We start from the raw sequence: 21,241 nt of genomic DNA, 5'->3' as shown, positions 1-21,241 counted from the left end.
GTGTTGTTTATTTGTTGGCTTTCTGATTTTTAAGTGGACCCTCAATGAATGCTATAATTTTTCTATTTAAAACCACTTTCAAACTGTCCCAGCTGGGCATGATGGTGTACCCTTGTAATCCAAGTACTTGTGAGGTTGGATAGGATCATAGATTCTTGGCCAGCCTGTTACTTAGTGAGACCCTGTTTCAAAACAAAGAATAATATTAGCAATCAGAGAGATGCAAATGAAAACTTTTTTTTTTTTTTTTTTTTTGCGGTACCGGTGATGGAACCCAGGGACATTCTACCTTCGAGCTTCACCCCCAGTCCTATATTTTAGTCTTCTTTTTATTTTTTGAAACAGGATTTCACTGCATTGCGCGAAGGGCCTGGCTAAATAGTTGAGGATGTCCGTGAACTGTGGTCCTCCGGTCTCTACCTCCCAGTCTCTACCTACTAAATGCTGGGATTATAAGCATGTGCCACCACGCCCAGCTTCTGTTCTTCCTTTTTTTTTTTTTTTTTTTTTGCGGTACCAGGGATGGAACCCAGGGGCATTCTACCTCTGAGCTACACCCCCAGTCCTATTTTTTAGTATTTTTACTTTTATCTTTATTTTTTTAGTGGTACTGGGGGTGGAATCCAGAGGCTTTCTACCTCCAGGCTATACTTCCAAACCAATTTTTATTTTTATTTTATTTGGAAACAAGGTCTCACTAAGCTGCTGAGAACCTCACTCAGTAGCTGAGGCTGGCTTTGAACCTGTGCGATCCTCCTGTCTCAGCCTCTCAAGTGCTGGGATTACAAGCATGCGCCACCATGCCCGGTGTATTTTTATTTTTTGAAACAGAGTCTCTCCAAGTTGCCAAGGGCCATGCTAAGTAGCTGAGGCTGTACGTGAACCATGATCTCCGGTCTCCACCTCCCAAATGCTGGGATCACAAGTGTGCGCCACCAGCCCGGCTTCTGTTACTTTGGTATGAAAATATGGGATGTATATTTTTAAAACTTCATTATTCGCCAGGCATGGTGGCGCACACTTGTAATCCCTGCGCTTGGAAGGTGGAGACAGGAGGATCGCACTGGTTGGAAGCCAGCCTTTCTGGCTTAAGAGACCCTGTTTCCAAATAAAAATGTAAAAATAGGTCTGGGAGTGTAGCCCGGAAGTAGAAGGGTTTCCAGGAACCCCAGTACCACCCCCCAAAAAAAATTTATTATTCATTTATCAGGAGTCATTCTCAGTCATTCTGTGAGATGATAAACTTTCTGAATCCTTGCACCTCTCAATATATTTTCTTCACCCCTCCACCTTAATGCCAAGTTCCCTGGGTAAAGGATTACAGGTTCAGTTTCAAAAGTATTGCTCCACTGAGAAACTCAATGGCAATATAGTTTACCTGCTTTATAGGTAAGCTATTTCTATATAAAACTTTATGATTCTCTTTCTTCTGGACTGATTCCAAAATGAGATTGAGAAAATTATTCTAAGGACTCAGTGGGCAATTGAAATCTGAAGACTTGTGTTTTTCATCAAATTTGGGACATTTTCTTCTTAAGTCCCAACCCTCACCACCATTCTGTCTGTCCTGTTTCTATAGCTTTTATCATTCAAGTATTTCAATAGCTAGACCCACCTTTCCTGTTTTATCATTGTCATTTTTGTTAATTTGCTACTTAGATCTGTCCATTTTGCTATAAACCAATTATAAATCTTATCCATTTTATTTTCCAAGAATTCCTCAATATCCCTGACTAATTTTTTATTGGTGCATTATAGTTATACATCTTAATAGAGTACACTTTTTTCTCATGTTTGGTTTAGTGATTGAATTTGATATGTTTCTTTTTTTTTTTTTTGCGGGTCATGGGGATGGAACCCAGGGGCATTCTACCTCCGAGCTACACCCTCTGCCCTATTTTTTATTCTTTATTTTGAAACCGGTTCTCACTGAGTTGCAGAGGGACTCATTAAATAGCTGAGGCTGTCTGCGAACCATGATCCTCCAGGTCTTAGCCTCCCGAATGCTGGGATTACAAGCGTGCGCCACCACACCCGGCTTTGATATGTTTCTGAATGTACAACATGTACATTCAAGAATTTCCCTCTTCCTCCTCCCATTTCCCTTAGGTTGCCTTATTTGCTTACCTATGGTTTCTCCTTCTGCATCTAGAGTTCTTCCTATGAACCTTTTCCTCCATAGTTTCTGCATATTAGGGAGAGCATTCTATTTTTTACATTTTGTGACTGACTATCCCTGGGTAATTAATGGAACATTTGGTTTCCCAGGGTTTTAAAAATATATGTCCTGGAATTTTAGGTAGAAAAAAGATGTGTGTGCTCAGCTTTTCCTCTGTCCCTCTCTCTCTCCCTTCTTTCGTTCCTTCATGTGTATGGTTCTGGAGATTAAACCCAGGGGAAATATACTTCCAAGAAACACCCCCAGCTCTTTTTAAAATTCTTTTTGTTTCAAAACAGGGTTGTTGTTACATTGCTGAGGCTGTACTCAAACTTGCTATTATCTTGTCTCAACTTCACAAGTACTGGGATTTCAGACATGTACCACTACATACATTCCTTGCATATTTTTTGTTTGTCCTGTTGATTTAACTGGATTGTACATTTTAAGATAAAAGTCTTCACACTGTGCCTCTCTATAAACTATTCTTTCCTGGTCTTTAAGGAGTTTGTGACTCTGGCTTATTCCAGCAATCCAACAAAACATCCAAATGCATTTCCTCCTCCCTTCCTTCCTTCCTTCTACTTGGGAGAGGGATGTTGGAGATTGAACCCAGTGGCACTCTACCTCTGAGTTATACCCCCAACCTTTTTGTTTTTATTTTGAGATAGGGTCTCACTAATTTGCTGAGGCTTTCCTAGAACCTGTGATCCTCTTGTCTCAGCTTTCTAAGTATAAGTGTGTATCACCAAATTTGGCTGTATTCTCTTCTTTACTCTCTTGAATTGGTTAGTGGCACCTAGAATGTTCTCCATTCATTCAAAAAGCTCTCCTAGCTCCACCCATTTCTCTTCCAGGAGCCAAAGTTGCATCGAGTTCAGAAGTGCTTCTCCACCAGCACTTGAAATTGACATATAATTTACCCCAAATAAACCTAGACTCGCTGAATGTGAATCTCTGCTCACAAGACCTGGGCATCTTTTTTCCCTATTAAATAGTTCCGTGTGTGTGTGTGTGTGTGTGTGTGTGTGTGTGTATGTGTATATGTGTGTATGTGTGTGTATGTGCGTGCACTACACCTCCAGCCCTACTGCTTTGTTTTTTATTTGGAAAACAGAGTCTCACTAACTTACAGAGGGTGTCATTAAACTGCTGAGGCTGGCCTTGAACATTTGATCCTCCTGTCTAAGCCTTCCAAGTACTGAGATTACAAGTGTGTGTGTGTGTGTGTGTGTGTGCATTTTAGAATAACTCCTTCCAATGAACTAACACTTCAGCCAACTAATATAATGAGCCTGCTCATCCAGCCTGCCTTCCTCTGAGGGACATTCTACCTACAAGCTACATCCTCAGACCTTTAAAGCTATTGTTATGTTTTGAAAAAGGGACTTGTTATGTTCCTGAGAGCCTCACTAAGTTGCTGAGGCAGTCTTCAAACCTGAGATCCTCCTGATTTACCTCCCAAGCACTGAGATTACAGTCCTGTGCCACTATGCCTGGATAGTAGCCATGATTTCTTAATACTCAGTAGGTTAATCAACAAAAAGTGTGCTGGGGTCCAGCCCTAGCAGGAGTTGGGGGTCCATGAGTGGTGGGGTGAGGAGTTGGCGGAGTACAGTGGAGAAACAGCACACAGACTCAATGGAGGGTGAAGCTGCTCTCTTTATTTTCAGTTTTGGCAAGCATTTTATACTTTTTTTTTGGTGGTACTAGGGGTGGAACCCAGAGGCTTTCTACCTCCGGGCTCTACTCCCAGATCTATTTTATATTTTTTATTTGGAAACAGGGTCTCACTAAGTAGCCGAGGCTGGCTTTGAACCTGTGCGATCCTCCTGTCTCAGCCTCCCAAGTGCAGGGATTACAAGCGTGTGCCACCACGCCCGGCTGCATTTTATACTTTTTTTGGCTACATTTTACTCTTAGGATTTTTTCAGAATTAATATATTGGTAAATATACAAAGAACTAATACATCAAGACCAGGTGGCAGACAGCCAGTTTCTTTTTTTAAGGGAACATTTCCTCTTACAAGCAACCAAGAAAAAGATCAGAAGTTTATTATTAACTACTAATGTAATAGCATAACAATATTCTATAATAAGCATTGAATTATCTGATTAATATATGCTTTTGTTTTTTAGTTAATAGGCACCACTGAGGAGAGGAACGTTTTATACTTTCCCACATCCCAAGGCTGCCTGGGTACCCTTATATTATTAACTCTAATCATGACTATTCTGCCGCTGTCCATATGCCCAGTGTACGACCAAGGGGGTAGGGTTACTGGGGAATCAGTAGGCTCTCTACCATAGCCTACCTTTGATTACATATGCTGGCCCCCCAGAACTCATGACGGTGGGAACAACTTGTCTTGGCTCTGTTTTAGTTTTTTTTTTGGGGGGGGTTAATATTTGCTTGGGAAAAGCCTGGGGAGGATCAGTTGGCTTTAAGGTTTGTTTTGATTGTAATTGTCTGGGTCTTTATAGACTTTTTTTTAGCTCAGTCATTTGGAATTTCAAGTGCAGCCATACATAAATGTTAAAGCTTCAGGGGATAAATCTTAAATTAATTTAGACAGTTTTGGGTCATTAATAACATAAGTCTCAAGTACCTTTTTGGTAACAAGGCCAATTTCAAGAAATCTCAACATACCCATGCCTAATACTGTCCCCCAAAAGGAGATGCTGTGAGCCTGTTCCTGGAAATGTCTGCCGTGCAGCATTCTGCTAAAATGAGCCTTGCTCAGTTTTAGACTGGGAAGAAGGCGCAGCAAAGGTGAGATTTAGAGTTTTATTTATGTGGTAGCACACAAGCCCCAGATCATTCACACTGTATTGCTTCTGCCTTGAAACCTTTGTAAAAAATTATGTCAGGCGTGGTGGCTCACGCTTGTAATCCCAGCATTTGGGAGTCTGAGACAGGAGGATCGTGATTCGCGGACAACCTCAGCTACTTAGTGAGGCCCTTTGGAACTCAGTGAGACCCAGTTTCAAAATAAAGAATAAAAAAATTGGGCAGGGGGTGTAGCTCAGAGGTCAAATGCCTCTGCGTTACAGCCCCAGACCCACAAAAAAAATTATTTACTGGTGTAGGGGATTGAACCTGGCACCAATACATTTTCTACCTCTGAGCTATACCTCCAGCACTATTTTTATTTTTGTGGTACTAAGGATTGTACCTGGGGACATTCTACCTCTAAGCTACACTTTGAGTCCTTTAAAATTTTTTTGAAACAAGGTCTCACTAAATTGTTCAATCTCACTATATTGTTGAAGCTGTCTTCAAACCTGCCATCCTCCTGTTTCTTCCTCTCAAGTACTGGGATTACATGGGTGCCCATGCCTGGCTCTGCTTTAGTACCTTTAAAACTCTTATCTTAATTGTTTATATTCTACTACTGTTCATTTAAAAAAATCCATCACCCATGGGTTTTTCCACTTTTTCCTCAAGAGCAATGTTTCTTTCTTAAATTCTGTAGGATACAATGTCAGAACAAGAACAAATACAGGAATGTCTGAGGAAGGAACTAAGGTCACTTCTGATTTCCACCAAACATGGTTTGATCCCACAGCAGTTGGAGGAGTATCTTCTGATGGTTGGCAGCTGTATACCACTCAGGGTCCTTGGGTATCATAACATTATGAAGCTGGTGTTGGATATGCCTGATATGATCAGTGTCTGTCATAGTAGGAATGATGGTGTCATACTGAAAGGTAGGTTTAAGGTTTTCATAGGTCTGTAAATTTTTTAATTAAGTATAATCTACCTCTGCAATTATCATGCATCCCAGAAACTGGATTTGAATTTTGGGAGGGAGTGGTAGGAGGAGGAATCATAGGTGTCTTTGAGTCTGTGTGCAAAGTGAGATCCTTGGCAGCATTAAGAAGCCATTCCCAAGAAACATACATATTCAAAAAGGAATATTTTGCATGATTTCAGGTTATTGCATCTTAAGTAGGAGAAGCAACACTGGTGTTTTATTTTTGTTATTTTATTTTTTGCAGTATTAGGGATTGAACTCAGGGATATGCTGCCTCTGAGCTACACTTCCAGCCCTATTTTATTTTTAATTCTGTTTTTGAAACAGGGTCTCACTTGTTGAGGGCCTCACTAGGTTGCTGAGACTGGCCTTGAACCTGCAATTCTCTTGTCTCAGCCTCCTAGGTGTACACTACCATCCTTGGCTGGGATGCTGGGCCACTTTTTTTTTTAGTTACAGGGATTGAACCCAGGGTCATTCTACCTTTGAGCTACACCTCCATCCTTTTTAAAATTTATTGAAACAGAGTGGCTCACTAAGTTGCTGAGGCTGGCCTTGAACCTGGGATCCTCCTGTCTCAGCCTCCCACGTACTGGATTACAGGCGTGAACCACCATTCTGGCTCCTCTGGGACTTTTAAATTACAAAATCTTGTTTTAAATTCCAGGAAGCGCAAGCACACACCCACAAATCATTGTAGGAAAATTTGTTCTTCATCTAAGATTTCAAAGTTCTTGGAGTCAGTAGTAATGATAATACACTGGGTTCTTTTCACCCTCTGGTGGAGTTGTTGGTGGGCTGTTGCCCAGAATGCAAAAGATGGAGGAGCTAAGAGCTTCATGTTTATTGTTGTCTAGCTAGGCAGCTCCGTGGAGAGTTAAAAATTTTATTTTAGTACAGATACAAAGGATAAAGGGAGCATGCTTTTCACCTAAACATGACTTTTTTTTTCATATCTCCTTAGGCATTCCAGATGAATCCACCAAAGGAATAGCAAGCTTAGTTGCAAAGCAAAGGAGCAGCCAAAAGGTTCAAAACTCTAATCAGAGGAGAAGGGCCAGTGTTTGCCCTGGGAGAAGCTATGGTCAAATACCCTGTCGAAGAAGGCTGACCCCTAATCTTCCAGCTGCTATAAAGAGTAAGTTGAAAGACCTCTTGGTTTTGTCTCCTGTTCTCCTTTCTGATTTTGTAAAAGCATTTGCCAAGCAATTTGAATGATCATTTCAATGCTTGCAGTATGGATTTCTGTTGATGTTCAAAGTGCTGAATGCAGCTTTGGTTGTCATTTCTTTAGAGCAGGCCAGAGCAGGTTCTTTAATAAGACTAAAAAAGAGTATATAAGGAAAAGCAGAGAGGATGGCTAGCAGGTAAGTACGTTAGCATTAATTGCTATTGTATTGTTAGCTTGGCATCGTAGGGCACACCTATAATCCCAGTACTTGAGAGGCTGACAAAGATAGGAAGATCACAAATTCAAGACCAGTCTCTGCAACTTATTGAGACCCTGTTTTAGTATAAAACAGTTTTTAAAAGGGCTAAAGCTTCGGCTCCGTAATACAGCACCCCTAGTTACAATCCCCAACACCACACATACATGAAAATTGTACTGTGGATGAATAACTATTGGAGTGATCATTAGATACATATAGACCATTATATCTATCTGTCTAGATAGATAGATAGATAGTCACTAAGCTCCATGAGTATGTTGAAATTGAAAACTGGCTCTAACACTTGCAAACAGTGATTGCAGGCAAGTTATTTAATCTAAGCCCTAGCTTCCTCATCTTTAAAATATAAATTATAATACTGGTTATTTGGAGTTGTGCTGAGGACACTACATGATATGAAGACTAGCAAGATCTTGGTACTTAATAAGCTCATAATAAATAGCATCTAAAGGTTCAGACTAATGTGATCATTTATATAATTTCCCTAGACCCTAGGCAGTACAAAGTTTATGCTGAATGGGGGAGGGGAACCAATTTTGGAGAATTCCATGCCTATTTCAGTGATTTTTTTCCTCCAAAATCTGCATTTAGATTAATGTAGGTGAACCATGAGGATGTGTAAAGAGTATACAAAGCAATATTAAAGTGTGGTGGTAGTGCAGTTTGAAGAGATGAAGAGGTACTGAGACCAGGGAAAGCTCTGGAAGTGAGTGTTTCAGATCAAGCCCTCAACCTTCTTAGTGTTCTTGAGGTACCCAGCCTTAGGAAGACTAAATCGTGTTATTAAACTTACATGAGGTTGAGTTGTATAAAGCAATTTGCCAACTGGATAGTAGGGGTGGGTATTCTTTCCCAGTGATTGGATTGCTTATGTTCTCTATTCATAGCCATTTTTTTCTCTCAGCCTATGTTGGAAATAATTGTTTGGTGAACCTGATTTTGGAGTAAAGAAAGAGCTAAGTCATGATTATTTTTTTAATTTTAATTTTTATTTATTTATTTATTTATTTTTATTTTATTTCTTTTTTGGTGGTACTGGGGTTCCTGGAAGCCCTTCTACCTCCGGGCTACACTCCCAGACCTCTTTTTACATTTTTTTTTTATATTTGGAAACAGGGTCTCCTAAGCCAGTGCGCGCGGCTGGCTTCGAACCTGCGCGATCCTCCTGTCTCTGCCTCCCAAGTGCGGGGATTACAAGCGTGCGCCACCACGCCCGGCCTAACTCATGATTATTTCCAGTGATATCTCTTGTTCAGCAACAGGATATACTTCCTCAGTGATATTCTTCCTTCCCACAAATATTGAAGAAGAGAACTTACATTCTAGGATAATATCCTTTGCTCTGTAGCTTTACCTCCTGCCTTGCCTCATATCACCACATGCTTCTCCAGTTTGAAAAGCATAGTTCTAAGCACACTCCTGAATTGGAGACTTTTTGGTCTCCTGAATGAGGCATGGTTGTTTAGGTTTTTAACCTATCAAATTCTGCCTCACCGTAATTATATTCAAGTGACCTTAAGTGGAGTTTTAGCCCTAAACGTTTTTAGTATTTATTATCTCTTGGTTTTCCTTCTTCTGTGGATTACTGATTGTTTATATCATATGTTAGTTTTATTGTCTTACTATAAAAATTTAAGCTTTCTTAATTTTTAGTTAGTTCATAGTAGTATGAACTTTGAGGGCAGTTAGTTCATAGTAGTATATCTGTAGCCACCAAACAAAAAGCTCAAAATTGCTAGTGATAATTTTTTTCTTCTGTTATGCACAAAAGGTAATTTTTTTTACCCAGTCACCTAGAACGAGAACACAAGTGTCATATTCTCCCGGCTGTGCAATTTCAAAGGCACACTTTTCACGACCCACTCCAAACATGGACCCACCAAAGCAAATACTGAACCTGGAAAAGACTTCCACACACAATGCAGTAGAGACTTCAAGGCTGAATCACACCAAAAAATCAAACCAGGTGAGATATCTGAGTTTGGAGATAGAAATATACTGAAAATATATTTATTTATTTATTTATTTATTTATTTATTTATTTTTGGCACTGGGGTTCCTGGAAGCCCTTCTACCTCTGGGCTACACTCCCAGACCTATTTTGTATTTTTTTATTTGGAAACAGGGTCTCTTAAGCCAGCGAGGCTGGCTCCGAACTAGCGCGATCATTCCTGTCTCCACCTCCCAAGCACGGGGATGACAAGCGTGCGCCACCACGCCCGGCTTCTGAAAATATATTTATGTGTATAAGGGGGTACTAGGATTGGAACCTAATGGCATTCTGGGATATACCCCCAATCCTATTTTTTTAAATTTGGAAACAGAGTCTCACTAAGTTATTTAGGCTACCCTCAATCCATCCTCCTGTCTCAGCCTCCCAAGTACTGGGATTACAAGCCTGTGTCACTATGCTCTGCTGAAATGTTTTTGAAGTGAAAATGTTTGAAGTGATAACATTTCACTTAGATTATCACTTAGGTTTGATGGAAAAGCTGATCTTTAAAAAATTGAAGTCGTTCATTTATTTCAGATTTGACTTAGCATTTCCTATGGTTTATTTATTTATTTATGTGTTAGTTAATGGGGATTGAGCCCAGAGGCATTCTATCTGCGAGCTACACCCCCAGTCCTGTTTTTAAATTTTTATTTTGAAACAGGGTCTCACTGGGTTGATGAGAGACTCACTTCTTGCTGAGGCTGCCCTTGAACCTGCAATCCTCCTATAATACTAGGATTACAAACATGTAAAGCCTCCCAAGTACTGGGATTACAAACATGTGCCACAATGCCCAGCTCCTATGGTCCTGTTGATAGGAAGAAGTGAGGTGTCAATAAGAGTAGTAATTTTATCAACTCCATGGTTTTGCTGTATGTATGTGTATATTATATTTCACTCCCAATCTGTATCTCTGGTTGCAGCTTGTCACTGAAGTGATAGAAGCATATTTGCAACTTACCTTTGTTATAGAGTGAGTACCAGAGAAGACCACTTAGTCTTAGTTTAAGCCAAATAAAAAGTCTTTATTAGCCAGCTGGCGACTATATTACAAGTATTTAGTCCTGAGTGCAACCCCAAGGCATTTCTCAGAGATACTTTTATACCTTAAAATCACAAGCTCAGGAGTAAAGAGTTTAGGATATCACAGATATGGACAATTCCCAACATTCAGTGGGTATGCAAGTCTTTCTTTCAGTGGGTATGCAAGTCAAGTGGAAAGTACAGAAACCAGGAATAGCATTGTGCATGATCTCAATGTCTGTCCCTTCTATTATCCACCTTGTGATTATTTTAAGGCTAGAAAGTTCCTAACAGCCTTTGTTTCTCTGCAGGTGCAATCTAAGCAGAAGCCAAACAGGAAGTTATGTGCTACTAGCAAGGTACCTGGTGACGAAAATTAGTTCTCAGACTTAGGGTAACATCATGGTGTTACTGGAGTTAAGCCCTAGGCTCATTTTATCACATTCCTCACTGGTTCTACAGGCAAGAGTCAAATTGTAGACTCATTGTTGGAGAGGGGATTGTATTGACCCCTAAGCACCAGAAGCTTGACAGAATTAATTCTTTGGTATACATAGTTCATGAAGCACTTAGTTAGGCAGGGTCCTACTGTTAGGGCTAGAAGCAGAAGAGTAAGTGTGCCTGCCAGAGCTGAGATTAAAGTAGTTGACCAGCTGAGCGTGGTAGCGCACAGTTTTAATCCCCGCACTTAGGAGGCTGAGACAGGAAGATCGCACAGTTTTGAAGCCATCCTCACCTACTTAGTGAGGCTCTCAGCAACTTAGTGAGACCCTGTTTCCAAATAAAGTATAATATAGGGCTGGGAATATAGCCCGGAGGTAGAAAGCCTCTGGGTTTCACCCCCAGTACAATAAAAAAAGTAGACCATGGGGACCAAGAGAATAGAGACAGATACCAACTGGCAGAAGCAAACCTGTTTTTCTTTCTTTTAGATTGTTTTTAACTAAGGCCAAACTCTCTGGAATTACTCCCAACTGGTTGGCATAGACACAAGTTTTTCCTAGGGCAATACATAACCCCCCATCCCCTGTTTTATGATTAGGAGATCTAGGTCTCTCCAGTTCTAGAGTACTACCTCTGCCGAGGAATCTAGTTGCATTTCTAGTTGAGAGGGTGTTTTCGAAGTGTCCTAGGTACCGGAGCCAGCTGGCAAAAGTACGGGTTCCGAATAGAGGAGTGAGGATGAAAAGAATTAAATTCTAAGAATTTGATTAAAAATATTTAATTCTATCATGGAAGGATCGCCAGCACACTCCCGGGTCGATATCTTTACTGACCAATCCCGGGTTTATCACTCTCATCCTATTTATACAGCTCCAGGTCAATCAACCCCCATTCCGTCACCACCTGTGCGTGTAATGGTCAAGTCAATCAATCCCTTGTGCCATCACCACCTGTGCGCATACCGGTCAAGCCAATCAATTCCACCTGAGCTTCTCTCAGACCTTGAACTTTCCATGACCCCAAACCTTACTGACTCTGGGCAAAGGACAGTCAGAAGTATTCTTTTAGGGGAAAACCTTAATGGCTCCCTACACCTTGGTTAGTGTCAATTTGAGCACTGAGTTCCTGGAAGTTTTTATATCCTATTATTAGGCTGAGATTCTAACAGCTGCAGACTCAGCTATTCCAGCACTAAGTAGTATTGGAACTAGAATGGCCCCAGCTCCTTTTTTTTACCCTGTCCTGGATCTAGTTTGAGATGGATCTGTCCTTTAACCCAATTATATACTTATACCTGGGGAGTGATATAGACTAGGAAGCAAAGGGTGACATCTGGCCCTTGTTCCATCATGGCAGAAGTTACACATTTGGTCAAGCCATTTGTACAAGCCAACCAGGTTGTTTTGGAGCCTGGAAGTAAAACTCTCTTAGTTACATACTAATGTTGCAGTTACTAGAAATTGATTTTTTATCTCTGATTTTTAAAATTTTCAATTCCAGGTTGAAGGGTCACAGGAGAATCCCTGTCCTCCCAGGAAGAAGAGCAGCCCAGAGAGGGTAAGGAGGAAAATGAGGGTATCCATTGCAGTCTTATCTTTAGTGGGTTTGGGGTATGGGAGACAGTACATTGTTTACCATCTCCCTTGGCTTCTTTGAATAGTGAGTGATGTATCCAGGAAGTGATGTATCCAGGAAGTGATGCCAGCTACTTTTACTGTTGCTGGGGTGGTTAGGATTATAATGTATGGGCCTTTCCAAGTAGGCTCCAATGTCCAGGAAGGAATCCTGTTAATCTGCACCAGGTCACCAGGCTGATAATGGTGGGCTGGTTCAGAGGAGCATAGGGAGGTGTCCACCTTAACCAACTGGTGGGTAGCCTGCTGAGTCTGTTGTAGAGCCTGTAGGGACTTGATGAGAATGTGATTAGTCCTGCAGAGTGTCCCTAAGCTTAGGAAGGAGCATTTAGAGGTATCCCAAACATTATATTATAAGAAGTAAACCCTTTTCGATATGGGATGCACCTTGCCCGGAGGAGGGCAAAGAGAAAGAGACTGACCCAATTCTCACCAGTTTTTTTGTGTGTTTGGTGTTGTGGCTTGAACCCAGGGGCATTCTACCTTCAATCTACACCCCCAGCCCGATTTTTATTCTTTATTTTTGAAACAGGGTCTCACTAAGTAGCAGAGGGCCTCACTAAGTAGCTGAGATTGGCTGTTAACCCAGATCCTCTTGTCTCAGCCTCCTAAATACTGGGATTACAAGCAAGTGCCATCACACCCAGCTTCATCAGTTTTGTTTTTTTTTTTTTTTTGGTGGTACTGGGGGTGGAACCCAGAGGCTTTCTACCTTCAGGCTATACTCCCAGACTTTTTTTTATATTTTATTTGGAAACAGAGTCTCACTAAGTAGCTGAGGCTGGCTTCGAACCTGTGTGATCCTCCTCTCTCAGCCTCCCAAGTGCGGGGATTACAAGCATGCGCCACCACGCCCGGCATGCTTCATCAGTTTTAATGTCTAATTTAGTCAAGGTTTTGTTTTAAACAGTCCTATTCATTTACTCTGCCTGTTAGGAACCTTGGGGCCTATAAGCACAATGTAATTTTTAATTAATAATGCCTTTGCCAAATTTAGAGAAATGATAGCTGTGAAGGTGGGGCCATTGTCGGAACCCAAAGTGAGGGGCAACTCAAACCTAGGAATTATCTTCTGAACTACTTTTATATTGATGGTGGTGGTGGTCTCACTCTGCATGGGAAATGTCTCTACCCACCCTGTAAAAGTATCTACAAGCACGTGGTTGGTTGGTCAGATCTCAGTAAAGTTCATCAGGCACATTTTCCTAGGCACAGACTCCATCAGGCACATTTCCCCAGGCCTAGGCACAGATTCCATCAGGCACATTTTCCTAGGCACAGACTCCATTAGGCACATTTTCCTAGTCACATTTCCATCAGGCACATGTCCCCCTCTTTGGTTAGCCTGTGCATAAGTGGGGCATCTGGAGATCAGGTCTTTTCCCATCAAGTCCAGTTTAGGGATGTACTACCTAGGTCTGAGAAGTTCACTGGTTTTTGTTGCCATTTGGTAAGATGTCTGGTGGAGGTGGGCTATTAGCTCTCTTCCCAAGGCAGCAGCAAGGATAAGTCTTCCGTCAGGGAGGATCCATCACCCTTCTCTGCTTCTGGTTGCCCTTTCCTGCTGTGCCCAGGCTTCATTTTCAGGGTCATACACAGGGCTTAAGGGTTGGCTTGGCTCTGGAATTGCTATCAGGACCTGGAGGGGTCACCTTAAGAGCCGTTTGGTCAGCTGTCCAGTTGCCTCTTGCTTCTGGGGTGACAGCTTTTACAAAGCACAGTGGCTACCTTCTAGGGGAGCCAAACTGCCACTAACAGAACCAGAATTTTACCTGTGTTTTGTTTTTGTTTTTTAAATTTTATTTATATGTGGAACATATTGAAAATGATGTACATTTAAACTATGTTTGGTGCACTCCCCCGCCCCCCAGTTCCCCTTCCCAACAGTGAGTGTCCAGATTAACCATGCTATATTCATACTTTTACACATATTTGGATGTAGCTCCTCCATTAATCAATCTTAGCCTTTTTCCTCTCCTATCCTTCCATTCTAGCTTTGCTGAGATTTCCCCTCCATTATCTGGAGTTCCTCTGGTATCCCCAATGCTCCCAAGTTTGGGCATATTAGAGAAAATATATGTCCTTTCTCCTTCTATGCTTGGCTGATCTCACTTAACATAATGTTCTCCAGATCTTTCCATCTTCTTGCGAATGGCATGATTTTCTTCTTCTTTATAGCTGAATAGAATTCCATTGTGTGTATTTCCCATAATTTTGCTATCTATTAATCTGCTACAAATTGTGCTACTATGAACATAGGTATGCATATGTTACTGTAGTTCTCTGATTTCAACCCCTTTGGAAAAATACCCAGGAGTGGTATGTGCTGGACCATATGGTGGATCTATTCCCAACTTTCTTAGGAATCTCCACACAGATCTCCATAGCAGCTGAACTAGTTTGCACTCTCACCAACAGTGTAAGAGTTCCTCTTTCCCCACATCCTCGCCAGCTTTCTTGTTATTTGATTTCTTTATACTTGCCACTTCAATTGGGTTTAGATGGAATCTCAGCATAGTTTTGATAGTCTGATGGCTAATGATGTAGAACATCTTTTCATGTATCTATTGGCCCTTTGTTTTTTTTTTTTTTTTTTTGGTGGTACTGGGGTTCCTGGAAGCCCTTCTACCTGCGGGCTACACTCCCAGACCTATTTTTACATTTTCATTTTTGGAAACAGGGTCTCCTAAGCCAGCGCGCGCGGCTGGCTTCAAACCTGCGCGATCCTCCTTTCTCCGCCTCCCAAGCGCGGGGATTACAAGCGTGCGCCACCACGCCCGGCATCTATTGGCCCTTTGTATCTCTTCTTTTGTGAAGTGTCTATTCAGTTCAGTTGCCCATTTCTTGATTGAGTTATTCGTTTTGCTAGTGTAGAGTCTTTTGAGCTTGTTGTATATTCTGGATATTAGCCCTCTATCAGTGGTGGCTGCTAAAGATCTCCCATTCTATAGGCTTCCTCTTTAGGTTCTTGGTGGTTTCCTTTGATGAGTAGAAACTTTTTAGTTTGATGCCACCCCACTTGTTAATTCTTGCTTTAATTTCCTGCACTTTGGAGGTCTTGTTGAGAAGGAGAGGACACAAGCCTTAAGCCATGAGGATGGGTGCTAGAGGAGAAATAACCAATAATCAGTGTGGGTGAACTGGTCTGGGTACCCAGGGTTTCCCATGACCAAATTCCTAATGGAGGTCCAGAGTTCCCTCGCCCTAGCCAGCCCCCATTGAATGAAGGCTGATCAATTTTACAGAATGTTTGAAGTTTCCCGGCTGAGAAGCGAATTCCTTCAACCTGGAAACCATCTTCCAAATGTCTTCTTATGCATTTTAGGGGGTCTTGGGACAACTGTTTCCTGACCCCATATTTTGGCCAATTAGAAATTCCTTATCCTAGACAGAAGAATTAATGTTAGTAACAAGACAGACAATGGACAAAGATGCTGGCCAGCACACAGACAGTTTATCACTCTCACATCCAGACCAGACCTCTTAATCAAGGTCACAGAGGGCCAGTGACATCTCGTATGGATCCCTGGATACCAGGTCAGTGGCTGCGTCCAGCCTCCTCTATAGTGTCAATCCCGACAGGCACCCATTTCCAGATTTGCTTGACCTCTGGAGGATTTCAGACACAGATGACTTTCTTTTAGATGTTAATTTTAGTTGGGTTCCCCTGTTGTCCCACCAGAGGCCAAGGAGATTCGAGACCAGGTCTCTGGAGGTCCTGGAACATTTCAGGTGGTACCTTCTCTAAGAGTCTGGTGTCTAACCCTCTTGGCCCTGCCCTCTGGGACCAGAGTACCCCAAAAGTCTGGAGTCAAAGTCTATGGAGATCTTGCTGGGGCCTCCAAATGTTATAGGGAAACCACCATAGAAGACCACTCAGTCTTAGTTTAAGCCAAATAAAAAAAAGTATTAGCCAGCCGGCAACTTCACTGCAGGTGTTTAGTCCTGTGTGCAGCCTTGAGACATTTCTCAGGGATCCTTTCATACCTCAAAATCACAAGCTCAGGATGAAAGAATTTAGGTTGTCACAGATATGGACAATTCCCAACAGTTTATTTCAGTGGGTGTGCAAGTCAAGTGGAAAGTATAGAAACCAGGAACAGCATTGTGCAGGAGCTCAACAACCCTTGTCTGTCCCTTCTATTGTCCACCTTTTGATTATTTAATGACAGAAAGCTCCTTAAAGCCTTTGTTTCTCTGTAGGTGCAAGCTAAACAGGAGTTACAGAATCCAAACAGGCAGTTATGTGCTACTAGCAAGGTACCTGGTGACGAACATTAGTTCTCAGGCTGACTAACATTAGTGCCTTGGGGTCACCTAGGGTAACAACATCATGGTGTTACTGAAGTTAAAGCCTCAGCTCACTTTATCACACCTCAGGAAAGTCTTCACCTAAATGGCTGACCCTGGCCACCACATTACAATTATTTTGTTTTCTGTGACTATGAAAACTACCAGCATACAATTAACAAAAGCCTGGTTAAGTCAGCATGGCAGCAACTTCAGTGGCGCTCAGAATAAGCATGCAAAAATTAAATTCAAGACATAAAAGTGTCTTATTTCTATATCTTAAAAATAAGCTTTAGTAATTTTTATATGTAGAAAATTTACCAATTTTAAATATATAGCTTGAGTTTTGGCAACTATATCTAGTTGTTTAAAAATTGCCGGGCGTGGTGGTGCACGCTTGTAATCCCCACGCTTGGGAGGTGGAGACAGGAGGATCGCACAGGTTCAAAGCCAGCCGCGCCGGCTTAAGAGACCCTGTTTCCAAATAAAAATATAAAATAGGTCTGGGAGTGTAGCCCGGAAGTAGAAGGGCTTCCAGGAACCCCAGTACTACCAAAAAATAAATAAATAAAAATGAACATTACTGGCTGGGCATGAGTGCCGAGTGGTCACACAGTGTTTAAGTAATGACAGGCCAAGTGAAAGACCACATGTATTTTTAATTTTTTTTCATTTCAGAAGCAAAAAATATTAATAGTGATTGTACCTTGCTGATAGTATTTCAGGTATTTTTATAACACTGTGGCATTTCTAATCCTTTTTTTTACATTTAGCTATCAACTTTAAAGACTTAAGTGAACATAACTCCATAAACTCTCCCTTCACTTTACTCTCCCACTGCTGTGTCTGTTCACTAGCCCTAGGCTGTATGGATAGACTCACGCCACTCTCTTATCATAGCCTCCTACACTTCCAGTTCACTTTTAAAATTTAGCATTGGTCACAGTTTTACTTTATTGGGCTTCTCTGTGCCATTGGCTTCTTTGTACTGAGACTCCTGCTGTCTTAGGTCAGGATCCTTCTATCATTACTTCTGACCTACTAAGTTTAGAATTATATTCATTGTTTCCTCAAACATTTTTGTATGTTTTTAGTCTTTCTCAAATATTTGACCTCCCTCCCCTTTTAATCTACTTTTAGAAGGGCCTTGATTCTGAACTCTCAGAATATGAAGGTATCAGATAGTAGCTCTCACTGCCTTCTGACCTTCTATTGACAGGGCCTTTGTGTGACTCTACAAGTTCTTTTTTCCATTACTTCTATTACAACATAAAAGCTTTTCCTTCCTGCCTTTTATGGCCAGTCATCCCACCTGTGCCCTGACTCTCATTCCTGCCCCTCAAGATCCTTCCACCATCCAAATCTATTTCCAGAATTAGGCAGTCACTAAGTATGTGCTTAATAAACATAAAATCTTGTTTTGTGTGTGTGGTACTGGGTATTGAACCCAGGAGCATTCTACTTATAAGCTATATTTCCAGCCCTATTTTATTTTTTTTATTTGACACAGGATCTCACTAAGTTGCTAAGGGTCTTGCTGTATTGCTGAGGCTATACTCAAACCTGTGGTCCTCCTGTCTCAGCCTCCCAAGTACTAGGATTATGGGTAAGGGAGGAGGAGCGGGGGTGATGTGTATAGGGATTGGGTAAAGTAGAGTATATGATTAAGTTGAGTAAGGATTTAAGTATAATGAGGTAGTATCTGGGTGAGAATGAGAGAATGTTAAATAGCAGGATTCTTATAGTTAGTAGAGTATTTAGGTATGGAGATATGAAATATCTTGAATGTAAAGCAAAGAGATACAGTAAGCTAAAAAACAGTTTTGTAAGAAGAGAGTAGATAGGCTAGAGTAAGGAAGCTTCTCAAAGGAATGAGAGGAAGGAGCAAACAAACATGCATAAAGTAACAAAACAAGTTACAAAAACTAACAGTTATAAATCAAAGAAAAAAACAACCAAAAAAGGTATAAGAAAATAAAAGAAGTAACAAAAATTAAAAAAAAGAACTAGCAACAGTGTGAGAGAAAAAAACAAAAAAATCCAAAAAAACCCCAGCAGCCCTGCTAATTTACATATATATGGCCTAGGCCCATATCATATCTGTACGTCTGTTCACTGTGGTAGATTCTGGAGTATATTCCAATGTCTCTCATTTGCTCTGTAACCTATTGCCATCTTTGGACCCACTTTATGAGTGTTTGCACTCCACGTTCTCTGGCCCTGGCTCTGTACTCTCCACCCTGGGCTTTATGGTCTCAGGCCTTGTGCTCTGCGGCTTCCCACCCTGGACCTGCACTGGTAGAGGACATCCTGTGTACTCTTGGAGCAACAGCCTGTAACCCTGTGCAGGCACCACGCCTCGAACATTATGCTTTTCCCGTGTCTCTGGAGGTTCTAACTGGACTGCCTCCAGGATTAGCCGCCAGGTCTTAGACCTTTTGAGTCCCAAGTTTGCTCTGGGCAGTTATCTGCCTCTACTGAGTAATGCAAAGCAGTTACCTTGCTGTCTTGCAGGGCAGGTTTCTGGAGGGCACAGTGTGCCACTGCAGCAGAGAGTGTCCATAGTAGTCTTGGAGCAACCCCATATGACCCTGTGCAGGCACCGCACCTTGAGCACTATGCCTTTCCTGTGTTTCTGGAGGTTCTAACTGGACTGCTTCTGGGATGGGCTTCCAGGTCTTAGCCCACCGAGGTCTCTCGGCTGCTCTGGGTGGCCTCCGCCAAGTACCAAATAACACAAGCAGTTACCTTACTGTCCTGTGGGCTGGATTTCTTGAGGGCACAGTGTGCCACTGCAGGTGCTGCCTCTGGTGAGCGTAGGGGCTTTGGGATCTTTTTCTGCGTCCCAGAAGTGTGGTGCTGGTTGCTTAAGATGTTGGAGCTCTGCCGCCAGTTTCTGCACTTTAAGTTCTTGGATTATTTGTTGGTATTTCTTGGGGCTGTAGCACCGGAGCCGGCAATCGTGCTTTCAGGCAGCCAGCCGCAACACCAGGTTAATGATTTGTTTGGGCTTTTTGCAGTGGATCGCGTGTTCAGAGTACTGGATCTCCTTCCACCGTGGTTCCTGTTTGTTTGGGTTTGTGAGTATCTTCTGCTGAATTGTTTATTTTGTTTGTCAAGACACTGCCTTCTTGGTAGTTGAACTTTATTTGTTCCAGCTACTGAGATGTGCTGTGTCCTACAGTCGCCATTTTGAATCCTCTCATGACATATTTTTATAAGTAGAAAGTTAGCAATGAAGCCAGACACTGTGGCACAATACTATCATCCCAGAACTTGGGAATCTGAGACAAGAGAATAGCAGGTTTGAAGTCAGCTTCAGCAATTTAATGAGGTACTATTTCAAAATTTAAAGAAACAAAATAAAATAAGTAGTTCAGAGGTAGAATGCCCCAGTACCACAAAAAAGTCCTTTCTGAATAAGAGTATGAGGTTGAGTAACTGAATATTCTGGAAATTGCTATAGAGAATTTTGGTCATCCTGGAAATTTCTGCTGTATCTAGTTTCATAAAGATTCTGTGTATTTCATATGGTATGAAATGTTATGGTGTCACTTCTTAAGACTGGTATTTTATCCATTTAGTTGAGATATATTTACTTTTAAAGATGTCTCTTTCACATGGTATTTAGATTTAACTTTGACTTTTGGGGTAGAGGACTTTATGTCTCTTGCAGGACTGTGATTTTTTCTTACAGTTGGAGAACACATTAAAATCAATTATTGCACAAATTGGATCTAGAGGAACTTTTGATCCAGAACTAAAACATAAGATAAAATTTGTAAGTATTTTCTGTTTCTGGGTAACAAAAATAGTTGGTTGTAAATTTGAATATCATTTGCAGTCGAGCTTAATTTGCCTGCAAGTATTTCTTAGATTTATATTTATACTTAATCTTTTGTAATATGCAGTAGTTATCTTTTAAATTCAGAAAAAAGCAACAAACATTCCTAAAAATTTTAATGTAAAATTACTTAGGAAATATAATCTCTTCAGTAAATGTGCTCTCTAACTTCCTCACTCTCACTGCAATAATTCACCATTAACAAACATCTCAATATTTTTCCAATTCCAGTTTTATATAGATGTACATTTATTATTATTTCAGATTGTATATGATATCCCATTATGTTTATATATCATGTTTCATTTATGAGATCCATGATTAATTAAATTTGGGTTATTTTTACCCTTAGCTATTTAAAAATATGCAGTTAATATCTTTGAATATTTATCCTAGCAGTGTTTGCCAGTCAGAGGTATGGAATATTTTATGTTTTGATGATAAATATACATTGCCCCCTAAAAGGTTTGAACAAATGTATACCTCCATTGACAGTGAAGTGTTACTGTCCAGTCCTGTTGTTTTAGTTTATAACTCTTCATTTATTACATTGTCTTTTTATTGGTTTAATATAATCATTTATATTTTTATGTGACTTGCTTTTTTATCTTTGCTCTAATTTGTGTGGCTTACATGTTTATGT

General features: G+C 41.0%; 1 pseudogene across 1 annotated transcript in view; it reads left to right on the top strand.

The window, feature by feature from the left end:
• The first annotated feature begins 5,640 nt into the window (after positions 1–5,640).
• The window catches only part of LOC308278907 (tudor domain-containing protein 5-like), an 81,856-nt pseudogene continuing 66,255 nt past the window's right edge, over positions 5,641–21,241 (top strand). The window contains exons 1-6 of the transcript in view: positions 5,641–5,869; positions 6,881–7,283; positions 16,147–16,256; positions 16,668–16,724; positions 20,452–20,535; positions 20,951–21,013. The product of the transcript in view is annotated as a tudor domain-containing protein 5-like (transcript). The remainder of the gene's footprint in view (positions 5,870–6,880; positions 7,284–16,146; positions 16,257–16,667; positions 16,725–20,451; positions 20,536–20,950; positions 21,014–21,241) is intronic.

This window comes from Muscardinus avellanarius (assembly GCF_963383645.1).
Source record: "Muscardinus avellanarius genome assembly, chromosome: X".
NCBI classification, from domain to species: Eukaryota; Metazoa; Chordata; class Mammalia; order Rodentia; family Gliridae; genus Muscardinus; species Muscardinus avellanarius.
This window is presented reverse-complemented; position numbering and strand designations above follow the sequence as displayed.